The following is a 12,277-nucleotide window of genomic DNA, read 5'->3' on the forward strand; positions in this document are numbered from 1 at the left end:
CAGTTCTGCATCTCTGTTAATAACAAGCTCCAAGCACAGTAATCCATGACATTTAAGTCTGGACTTTTTGAGGACCAATCTTCCGGTGCAGTGAAATCAGGTGTAGATTGCCAAAGAAACTGAATTGAAGCTATTGCTGTGTGAGCCTTGGCACCATTCTGCTGCCATGTCCATGTTTGGTTGTCCGTTACATTTCTTATATTGCTAAACATCTGTGGGCATATCTCTTCACAATAAACTTGCTGGTTTACTTTTCTTCCTACCTTCAGGACTCTGATAATATCCTTCATACCATGAAACAGCAGCAAAACAAAGAACATATTGTCAGCAGATCTTCCTCAGGTATCTCAGTTTTTACATGCACTTTTCGGTAAATGCGATCATTTTGTCTGTTCAAAGGCAATCATAAAGAGAATCTTGTTTTGGCCGAAAACCATACTCTTCTCCAGCAAACTCTCGTTCAAAACGAGCACTCAGAGCAAGCGACTTGTTACATTTTATTCGACGGTAGCATTTCAGTTCACTTTCTTTGAGAATTTCAACCACTGATGTTTTCGATATATTGAGATGTAAAGCGATTTCTCGATGACTGAAATGACGTCTCTATTACACTGCGTCGCACAGGTGAAACAGCCAAATCCTTCACTGTGGCATGTGCTTCATCTAAAATTCGTTTCTTTGGTCCCGTTCCTTTTTGGCGAGTACCAGCTGCTTCAAGGCCTTCTCGTTTGAAAGTTGCAACAACATTATAAAACTGATGTTTTGTAATCGTTGAAAAAAAAATTGGTAACACGGCCAGACATTTTGTCCGTCCCCAAGTCGGATTTTCACTTTTGAAAAAAATTATCACCTGCCTTTGAAAATCTGAAAGCTGTTTTCTGCTGCTCCCATCCATGATGTGGGTATCAAATTCTAAATCGAAGGAATAAATAAGCAAGATGTAATGAAATTAATATGAGGATTGCACACCCAATCAACAACAAAAGAACCAATAAAAAAATAGCATTTATTCACGATCTAAGCTGACCTTCAAATTTCCCGCTTTTCTAATCACCACTCTGTATATATATATATATATATATATATATATATATATATATATATATATATATATATATATATATATATAAATTTTTTAAATTATCACTCTTTGTTTTTTGACAGAAAATTGAAATTTCAATCGATTTTATCAATAATGTAATTTATCTAGCCGTATATTTATTTCTATAGAAAACAGACCTGTGAGATTTCAGCATAAAACAGTTCAGAGTTCCAAACGATTATAAAAACTTTTAGATATCTTTATCTTTATTTAGTTTTAATAAAATTATTATCTTTATTTCTATAATATATCCGCTGAAAAAAATTTCTAGTATACATGCTAAAAAATTGGTCTTACTTGCTCTTTTTAGGTTCACATGCCCCCCGCAGTGACTTAGTCTACACTACATTGTAGTCAACATTACACTGTAGAGAACCTACTGTTCATTTTATAACATTTTTTATATATAATGTATTGAATCAAAGTTTAAAATCCAAAAGTAAAGTATCATGCTTCAATTATGCTCTAAACAGAAGCATTCATTTTGAAGTGCGCCTGTTATATCCAAGAACCTACTGTTGATTTTATATGTTGGGCCTTTCGGCTTGTGTGGTAATAAAACTTTTGAAATGCACTTGTGATGTTGGGCTGTGTAAGGTGTTAACTTGAGTCCAAATCGCCTGTTCTTTCTTTTATCGGATTTTTTTATTATTTATTATCGAAAGACATTCCAATACAAAACCTATCTAAAAACACTACCAGACACATAAAGTAACTTTTTTGTAAAATTTCATATAAATAGGCCCAGCCGTTTTCATGTTCATAGGGAACGAACTCACCCACACACAGACACACACAGACACACACAGACATTTTTTTAGAGTATCACACACACACGCGCGCGTGTGTGAAACAAATTTTCCTCCTGGTAAGAGTGCTCACATGTTAATATTTTCCTTATCAAGCTGGGGATGGGGTGTCTAACCGAATGCAAGACATTCACCTGCTATCTCATACATTTTAATCAAGAGATCTTTTTAAGATTCTAATCGTCCCTTTAACGGCAATTGTTTGAATCTCTTTTGCACTTGGTTCACCAATTATATTTACCAGGTAGTTTTTTAAATTCTTTTTCATGAATCCAGTTTCTCCTATAATGACGAATGATGGAGATCTTCCCAAGATTCCAGTTTCTTTTTATGTTGTACATAAGACCTTGGTGTTTCATAATTTTTTCTCTCTCAGCTCTGTTTAACCCAGCATCATTGTGGACACTAACTTCGACTAAGGTTGCTTCTTTCCTCTTCTTTTCCCATATCACTATGTCATGTTTAATAGCTTCGTTTTCAAGGTACATAGCTCCAAGTACAGCAATCCATGAGATTTAAGTCATAGTCATAGTAAATGGTGTCTTATTTTCAACTGTTCTTTCTGCTGCATTTCATATTCAACTTTTTATAGAGCGTCCAGTGGACATATTTACATTCTCTATTGTGTTGCACTGTATAATAACTGTCTCCTAGCAGAACTTTACAACTAGATGGCTCACACACTCTCTGCTTCTGTGCGACAGAACTTGCACTTGTTGTCATCGCTGAGACCACTCATCTTCTTAAAAGCATTTGGCATTGCTTTGATCTTGAACAGCCATTATATAATTCTCTCCTGATCATAGTGGAGTAATCCTCTTTTTAGCAAGTCTATAAAACCTTTCTTATCTATATAGTCCTGGATGACTTCGCCCCAAAAATACTTGGAATGCTGTTGGTTTACTCATTCTTCCAGTTCTTTTGCAATAGACTTGCTGTATTTTTGGTGACTATTTTGGGTTATTTCTGTAGTGGATTTGTTTTCTGATTCTATTTCGTTTGTAAAACAGTTTTGTCCAAAATGCTTAGCAAGTTTCGTGATGGTTGTTGTTTTGCCGTCTCTTGTTTCATAATGTTGATGTACTATTTTAAGGTTTGGCTTTATTCATTCCCAAATGTCTTGTCAGGACACTTTTAAATTTGCAGATTAGACCACAAATATGAAAACGTAGCATTGAATGTTGTGATGTTGTAGCATTCTCATAAAACTGTTGATCTTGTTTTTGATTTTGTAGTTTAAGATTATTTACAAGTTCAGCTTTTCACAGAAGAATATTTATTATGGTGCTGTGTATAGTCTCTGACACTTTTATCCTGCTTTTTAAAACAACATGATCTGCACGGTGCTCTTCAAAACGCTTACATATTTCTTTCATGTTTTTTCTCCATAGTGGTCGGTCTTCTGATTGTGCTTCTCAGTTCTGTTTATTCATCTCAAGTAATTTCAATTTGTTTTTCAAAGCATCCATAAACCTTTTTCTCGGTTTATGTTGTGGTCTCTTCCCTCTGTCTGGCATAAAACAGCTGTTTAGAAAGTTTTTAATTCTCCATCCTAACCAGATGTCCAGTTGAGTGAATTGGATTTTGAATGATTTTCATCTCTGCATTGGTTCTATGTGATCATTTAAGGACTAAAGTGTCAGGCATGAGAATCTTCTCTGAATACATCTTTCTAATCGCTTGAGGTGCCTTCTATATTGCTAGCTATATATACTAGTTGAACATACTTTGCATTGCCCAGTGATTGTTGTTTTTTATCTTGTAAGGAAATAGATGTGCATACATCTAGTAATTATTTTGACATTTCACTTTTTTTGATAGGAAAATTATGCTGTTTTATATTTTACATGGATTCATATTTTTATTAACAAATTATAATTTTAGTAAAATTATGTAATTTTTGTTTTTAAATAAACTATATTTTACATTTTTATACCTTTTTTGTAAGTATCATAAGGAAAAAATGAAAAAGAATACTGTTTAGTTTTCAATTTTCAGTGAAACAATTTCATTGGATAATCACGTGTTGATTAACCAATTAAAATGAATGGTAAATCTCTGTAAGTTTTTACGATTGCTGGGTAGTATAGAATATGAAATCGATTGGAATTTCATGTTTAATCTAAAGAAACACAACCTGAAAATGTCCATATTTCTTCACTGGCTATGTAGAATTAAATATCAATTTTTATATATTTCCATATGTATATGTAATCCACACGCTCACATTTGAATATTAGAATTAAATTTTTAAATTTACTTTTACATTAATCTTCAATGTAAAAGTGAATTTAATTCTAATATTCAAATATTGATAATATTAGTTCTTTGGAATTGTATTACTGTTTATATTCTTTGTAAAACCAATTAATTATTATTTTGTTTTATATTTGCTGAAGAAGCATATTTGTTTCATTAAAAATGAAATCAGTCATCTGAATGTAATTTTATCTCATCCATACTTAAATGTGAACAATGTATATACATCATACTCGACTGATTATCTTGCAAGTTTGATAGACAGAATGGCAGAGAATGTATTCGAAAGTTACCTCCCTTGATAATAACCTTTATATCAAGCAATGAGGATAACTCGGTCAAAATTTATCTCCATTGCTCTAAGAAGAAATTGGTTATATAAATATTTTATTGTTTTATGCGAATAAATGTTATTTTGATATAAAAATGTTGTTGATTTTTCAATGCTCGATTGAAGTTTTCCAAAAGTGTAACATCTCTCACACACACGCGTGCATGCACACACACACTTTTGATGCAACACTGGTGCACTACTTTATAGCTTGAAAATTGAAAATAATAGAAATTAAAAAAATAAGAATAAAAATGATATGGGGAATCAAGGCTGAGAGCTTCATTCATTATCGGTCAGCACTGAATGGATTTTGTAGTATAAAATAAAAACTATGACCACTGAAACACTAAAAAAAAATCAGCACACACGCTAAGCTACTGTGATCTCTTATAAATAAAGATAAACACTAGGTACGTGCAAAATGAAAGCCGATGCTCAAAATATATAAACATTTCGACCCCTCCCTTTATTTAAAAAAAATCACCAAAAATCAGTGAATTGACCAATTTTAATGAAATTTTCAGCATTTATGAAATAAGGATCACGGAATATTATTTTTATTTGAATCTTAGTGGAAATGTATTATTTTGTTTAAACAAAAAACATCGTTACTAAAGTTATGGTTTTCAGTAGTAAAAAAAATTAATAGATTTATTTTTGCTTTTTCATGAAAATAAAGCATCATAAATTGTATCAATAAAAAAAATTAATTTTCACAGGAACATTACGAAAAAAGCCCCTAACGTCCGTATTAACGAAATCAATATAACTCGAAGAAAAATTAATTTCTCGATGTTGTGGTGGCACACATTCATTTGCATATGTGGATAGTAATTACACATAAATAGGAAGACTCAGTTAGTCTGAGTGTGTGTTCACCAGAAGCCCCTGAAGGCCGCCGAGAGCAGATATGTTTCTCCAGCAAAGACTCTCTTATTTGACACCATTATGTAAATATCCCGTAAATATACGTTTTCCTAATACACTTCTTATTTGATCTACCTTTGTTTGTTGGGTCGTCATTTGTATTGCTTTCTAAGTTACTTGTTTCAACGTGCAAATTTAACAGTGACGACGAGGATGAACGTCAAATATAACAGTTTGACGAAGAAATGGAAAGAACTCACTAAAAAAAAAAAGTACAACGCAACGGTTGACCTTTCTAAGGAATACAAGTTTTGACAAACGAAATAGTCGTAAAAACGGATTTTACGCTAAAGAGAAGTTCGACTGAAGCGGAAAAAATGAATAATTCAGTGAACATTGGAAAACTGAAAAATATTCTCCTCGCGAAGTACAACACTAAAAGAAAGAAACGGTTGTTTCCCAAATTCCAAGAACAAAAACTACATTCAGGTTAAAAAAAAAGTAACCTCGATTAATAGTATTTTATTTACTAAAATACTAGTCGGGAAAAAAAGAGACAAACCAAAACCTTTAATTGCAGTCTCAAAGAAAAAAAAAAACTCGAACGTGGCAAAAAAAAAAAAAAGCGACGATTTACGCCGTTTCCCGTTGAATCTATCTTAAAAAAAAATAACAAACTGTAAAAGTGAATTTTTGTAAAACGACAAACAGATTCGTTTTACTAAATTACGAAGAACAGATTCGTATCACTAAATTACAAGGAAGTAACATACAAAGAAAAAAAAAGTTCACCAGTGGATTTCCTAAATTGCTGTAAATACCAACTAAAGACTTTTTGGTAAACCAAATCTTTCTTTTCGGTATTTAAAAAAAAAAATACCACAGTTAAACTAAAATCAAGGAAAGATTTTTTTTCAAACTAAAGTTGTCACTGGATAACGGATATAAGACAGTAAAACGTCACGCAAAAAAAAAAAAAAAAAAAAAAAACATTTAAATGTAGTCCATACATTTTATTTTTTTCAATTGTGACTCGAGTTGAAAAACTTTTTTTTTTCTATGGAAAGAGTTGTACTTAAGTTCGGCTTTTATTTATTAGGAAATGCCTAAAACGGAAAAGTAAATCGTATTTTGTGGTTTCAGAAAAAGCCTCAGTTCTTATGTTGAGCTTGACTCGCTAACGAAGTGAGAAAATATTATTCGAGCAGCGATATTACTATTGAAAACAGGAACGATGAACAATTTTTTTTTGTAACACAAGCCATTTTATATGGTACGGATATTGTGTTGCATGTGAAATTGTACAATTTTTCTTTGTAACTGCATTACTGTTACTGAAGGATACAAAAAAATGGAAGATTTATCTAGAATGTTAATGCAATTTTTGCAGACGCAACAAAAGACGCAATCCGAGCTAGATGCACGTAGAGAGGAGAAATTATTGAAATGGTAAATGGAACAAGAAGAAAGGCAGAAGAAATTACAACTTGAACAAGAAGAAAGGCAGAAGAAATTACAATTTGAATATGAAGAAAGGCAAAATGAACGTTTTGCTAAAACACTGGAACTATTAAAGACTAATCGAGAAAATGTCGACAGTACTAATTTCTCGCATACAACTATATTTAATAGCATGGACACATTTAATTATGTGCCGGAGGAAGTGTAATCAGAGTTTTTTTTTGTGTCTGTTTCGATTTACTCAAAACCGCACACACCTCGTCTTCTCATGTATCGTTCTCTTCTTCCTCTTCTACTTCTTGCTCTTTTTCTTCTTTTTTTCTTCTCAGTCGTCAGAAGCGTCGTCTTTTCTTGACTACGTTTTTCCTTCTCGCTTCTTGCTCACAGTGATCCGTTTTTATGCTAAGCTGAACTCTCGTGTGTGCGAGAGAACATGAGATTTTGCGTGATTACTTGGCAATATTAACCGGCCGCCGCCATCTTGCCATTTTTCTTTGGACGTACCCGCTTTGCAGAATGCACACCTCGAGCGTTTGTCAGGTAAGCCCGTCTGTTCGCAATTTATTACACACTCCCCCCTGATCTCATTATCACAGAAAGAGCAGGGAGGCGGTGGCCTTTTCCTTTGAGTGCTTCTTCGGAGAGGGGGATTTGGGGCTTCATCATCGTCTGCGCTGTCTTCCGTGACACGAAGGTCGGCGAACCTAAAGCTGAGCATCGCAGTATCACTGTCCAGGTCTTCATCATCAGCAGGAGGGTCAGTACTTTGAAGGCTACCACTCTCAGTGTCGCTGTGCGTTGAAGCCGTCATGAACCAGAATGATGGGTCGCTGGTCACGGATTCAATTTCACTATCTTCGTCAAGCGGCAGCTGCGTTTGGAATACTGATCTTAAGTCTTTAATATGACGAGGTACTCCATCAACTCGCACCGCCTGTGGGCTGATCACTTCAGTGACATGACCAGTTCCGTAGCGAGTCGTGCACTGGCCTCGGGGTTTTTTAACCCAGACGACATCTCCTTCTTTTATGTTCTTTTGTGGTGGCTCCGGTTCGGGTAGTGAGCTGCTCTCCAAACCTCTCACCCTGACACGGTATGTATGTAGCGCGTTGGCTGGCGCGGTGGAGGGTGAAACATCGTCCTTAGGGGTGACGTTGTACCAATAGACTGCTTCAGGTACCGTACACCCCTTCCGCGCTGCGATTGTCTTAACCGTTCTGTGATTGCGCTCAATAATCCCGTTTCCACTGGGAACATGGGCACACCGAAAACGCAGATGGACACCCCAGCCATCTGCAAACTGTTTAAACGGCTCACTAACAAAAGCGGGGCCATTGTCGGTGAGTATCTCAGAAGGAGGGCCACGCTCGAGGAACACACCTTCCAACTCATGGATAATGGCAGCCGCGTCCTGCCGGTGAAGGGGCCGCCACAATGAAAACCTAGATGGTCCACAGTCGATAAGCGTCAAAAAATGCCTCCCGTTGTAGTGCGTTATGTCCATCGCAATCCTATCCCAATTACGCTTCACACTGAGTATTCCCTTCTTCCACCGGACAGGTGCTGGGTCGATCGATCGGCAGGTGTTGCAGCTTCCCACAACAGATTTCACAGCCCTCCGAGACACAGAGGGGTCAACCAATCTGGCGAAGTAAAGCGTTCGGTTTACACCGGGGTGCCCACTTTGGCAATGGACATCATTAATATGCTCTGGGCTGAGTCTATGTCCCACTGCAGTGCAATTTACAGGTGCTGACTCGTTCACTTCTTTTGGCAGGTCTAGCCAACGGCGTGGCACTCTGGTCAGACGATCTGCCTGATTCAAACAGGACTGCACCAGTGTCACATCTATGACCAAGTCGTATTCCTTAGTGGTTTCGGTTAGGGTAGCAAGCCGCCTCCGGATCAGCATTTCGGCCGACGCCTTCGTTGTCAGACGTGCTTTTCCGTTCAAGGCATTGGTCATCCACCGATGCACACACGTGGAATCCGTGATGATGTGAAGGATTCTAGCCTGCCACTGAAGCGCTAGATTGACTCCTTTCAGTGTAGCATCGAGTTCAGCTAGGTTTATATGCTTGGCCTCATTCTCCGGCCGAAGCCAGCAGGCATCTTCTATTATCCTTCCGTCGACCGCCAGAGCAACGCCAAGGGCAAGTGAGCTAGCGTCTACCCAAACTGTAAATTCACTCCCATCGACACACCAGCTCCCCCGTACAGGGTCATCATTGGTCACTCTGGCCACAACTTCCACCAGCATGCTTCGCAGGGCAGGATCATGCACCTCATCATCCCATCCAGTTGACATAGAAGTTGCCCGTCGCTTTATGGCCGCTACAGCCACTCGGAGCCACCCACACACAGGGAAGTGACCCACCAATTTTCCGCAAATGGAAAACGTGCTCCGACGTGTGATGGTAGATGGGATTTCTGGGATTTCACCACTCCTTCCCCATTGAAGGCCATCTGCACTTCCGCTCACCTGCAGTCCGAGCACTTTCGCCCCGTCCTGTAGCCGCTCCGGCTCCTTGCACGACAATCCGAAGTGCTCGAAGTGTTCTTTGACCGCCTGGGCAGACAGGAGGCTCTCATTGACAAAAATGTTGTCTATATACGACGATGTCGCATGTTGCACCGCTTCATCTTGACGCCGGATCGCCTGCATGATTGCTGTCATGATGTTAGGGGCTACATTCAGGCCGAATCCTAGCCTGGTCAAGCAATAGCGAGTTCCTTTGATCACCACCGTCTGGAATGGCCACAGCGATTTCTCAACACGTATTTGCAAGTACGCTCTTCGCAAGTCCAGTATGGCTGCTTCCGCACCCTGCCGCCGCCACTCCCGTAGTTTATGAGCACAGACATCAGCCCCCGCAGTGTGTGGGTCAACGTATTCATTAAGTTCCCAGTAATCAAGAACAGGTCGAACTTTCTGCTTGTTCTCTTGTCTGACAGACATCAGGGGAATTAGCCCCCGCGGGGGCCCGAGCTCATCCTCTGGGTATGGAACTAACCAGCCATTATCCAGCCACACTTGAAGTTCTGCCTCGTACTGCCCCCTAAGCCATGCAGGAGGAGGATACTCTGTAAGTCGATTCCGCAATGACACTGGTGGCTGGTCGCCTGCCCATTTCCAGGACGCTGTCCAAGTGTTTGTGCCCTTATCGTATTCTGCATGGAAATCGGGCTCATCGAGAGTGATTGCTGCACACATTTGTTTGTTTGGTCGAGAGAAGCTCACATCACCGGCGCTGTTCACAGTAATTCCGCCTAGCTGTGTGATAGCGTCCATTCCAAGGAGAAGGTCATATCCGAGCAGCTCCCCATCGACCACTAACACCGTCACAGCAACCGGAGAGCCATTGCCAATGCTGATATGAACAACGCTGACCCCACAACACACCAATGAGCCTTGACCGACAGTAAGTACAGGGATCCTTCGTTTCTTCCATGTGGCGCAATATTCCTTTCGAAGAAGGGTTTGGGTACAGCCGGTGTCAACCAGCGCTGAACGTTCACATCCATCAACTTGAACTGTTACTGCAGGCAGCGCTTTGTTCAATGCCGCGTTGGGGAGGGTGCTAGCGCTGCGGCGTCCTCCCCTTTCCCATTTCCCAGACAATTCCACGTTATGTGGCCTGGCTTATTGCATTGGTGACACCGTATTACTTGTCGTACTCCATAATTAGGGGTGCGCCTTGTACCGCTTTTGCAGTCTCTGGAAAAGTGGTTGGGGCCACCACAGGTATAGCATCGTAGACCCTTCGTTGGCGAGTCCAGAGTGTCAACAGCTGCGGAGACTAGTTCTCGATCGTCTTTCAAGATGTTTCGTGCTCTCGCCAATAACTCCTCCAATCCAATCTCAGTGAGTCTTGACGATGCTCGCAGCAGTCGACTTGCCTCATCCGGAAGTCCCGACAAAAAGGCGCATGCCAATATGCGATCACTTGCACTGCCGAAGGGAGTGGCAAGCTTTTTCAAGTTGGCCATGTAGACATCCACTGTCTCCCCCGGCCCAAGTCGGCGTTCGGAAAACTGCCTCCAGGCGACAAAAGGGTCTGTACCAAATGCCCGGTATAGCGCTTGTGTAATCTGCTCCATGGTCGGATCCTCCCCTAGCTGCTGGTACACGGCATAAGCCTCTTTAGTGAGTCTCAATGGGATAACCATAGCTGGGTCTTTAATCTTGCACAACCGGCAAACGCGCTCAGCCTTTTCCAGCCATTCGACCACCGAGGGACCAGTGGGGGAGCCATCGAATTCCGGAATTAATCTGATGTCAAATTTCTCCATACCAAAGCCGGAATAGCTTGTAATCAGAGTTTTTTTTGTGTCTGTTTCGATTTACTCAAAACCGCACACACCTCGTCTTCTCATGTATCGTTCTCTTCTTCCTCTTCTACTTCTTGCTCTTTTTCTTCTTTTTTTCTTCTCAGTCGTCAGAAGCGTCGTCTTTTCTTGACTACGTTTTTCCTTCTCGCTTCTTGCTCACAGTGACCCGTTTTTATGCTAAGCTGAACTCTCGTGTGTGCGAGAGAACACGAGATTTTGCGTGATTACTTGGCAATATTAACCGGCCGCCGCCATCTTGCCATTTTTCTTTGGACGTACCCGCTTTGTAGAATGCACACCTCGAGCGTTTGTCAGGTAAGCCCGTCTGTTCGCAATTTATTACACAGGAAGAAAAGACTTTTGAAGCATACTATACAAGATACGAGGATGTCTTTCAACTGGACTGCAAAAGTTGGCCAAATACCCAGAAAGTGAGCCTTTTACTCAGGAAGTTGGGTGTAAGAGAACACAGCAAGTTCGTAGATTATATACTACCTAAAAAAAATCTACGGAATTAGATTTCATGGAAGTTGTAAAATTACTAAAAGAATTATTTAATCCGAATATATCTCTTTTTCATAAGAGATGGTTGTGTATGAATCTAAGGAAGATGGACAACCAATATTATTTGACATACTCATCAGTTGTCAATAAAAACTGTGATAATTTTAAGCTAGCGGAACTAACAGTAGAAGATTTCAAATGCCTAATCTTCACACAAGGGTTAGTCTCCACGAAAAATGCAGAAATACGCAGACGACTGTTGTCTAAGCTGGAATCTGAGCAAGATTTAACACTTCAGAAATTAGCAGAGGATTGTGAAAGGGCCATTACACTAAAAATGGATTCAAAAAAGATAGAAGAATCCGGAGTGGCATATGTAAGAAAGGTTAGAAAACCATACACACCAATCAAGAACTATACAAATAAAAGCAGTCAAAACGGAACGAGATATTCCAAATATAATAATTATAATTATAGTAAAGAATATAACAAGTCTCTTCCTAGATATAACTGTAAGAGATGCGCAGAAAGACATTGGGAATCGGATTGCCCTTATAAGAAGAAAAAATGCTACATTTGCAAGAAAGTCGAACACAAAAGCGATTCTTG

The sequence above is a fragment of the Euprymna scolopes genome, chromosome 7 (assembly GCF_053919585.1).
Source record: "Euprymna scolopes isolate OS-2025 chromosome 7, ASM5391958v1, whole genome shotgun sequence".
NCBI lineage: Eukaryota > Metazoa > Mollusca > Cephalopoda > Sepiida > Sepiolidae > Euprymna > Euprymna scolopes.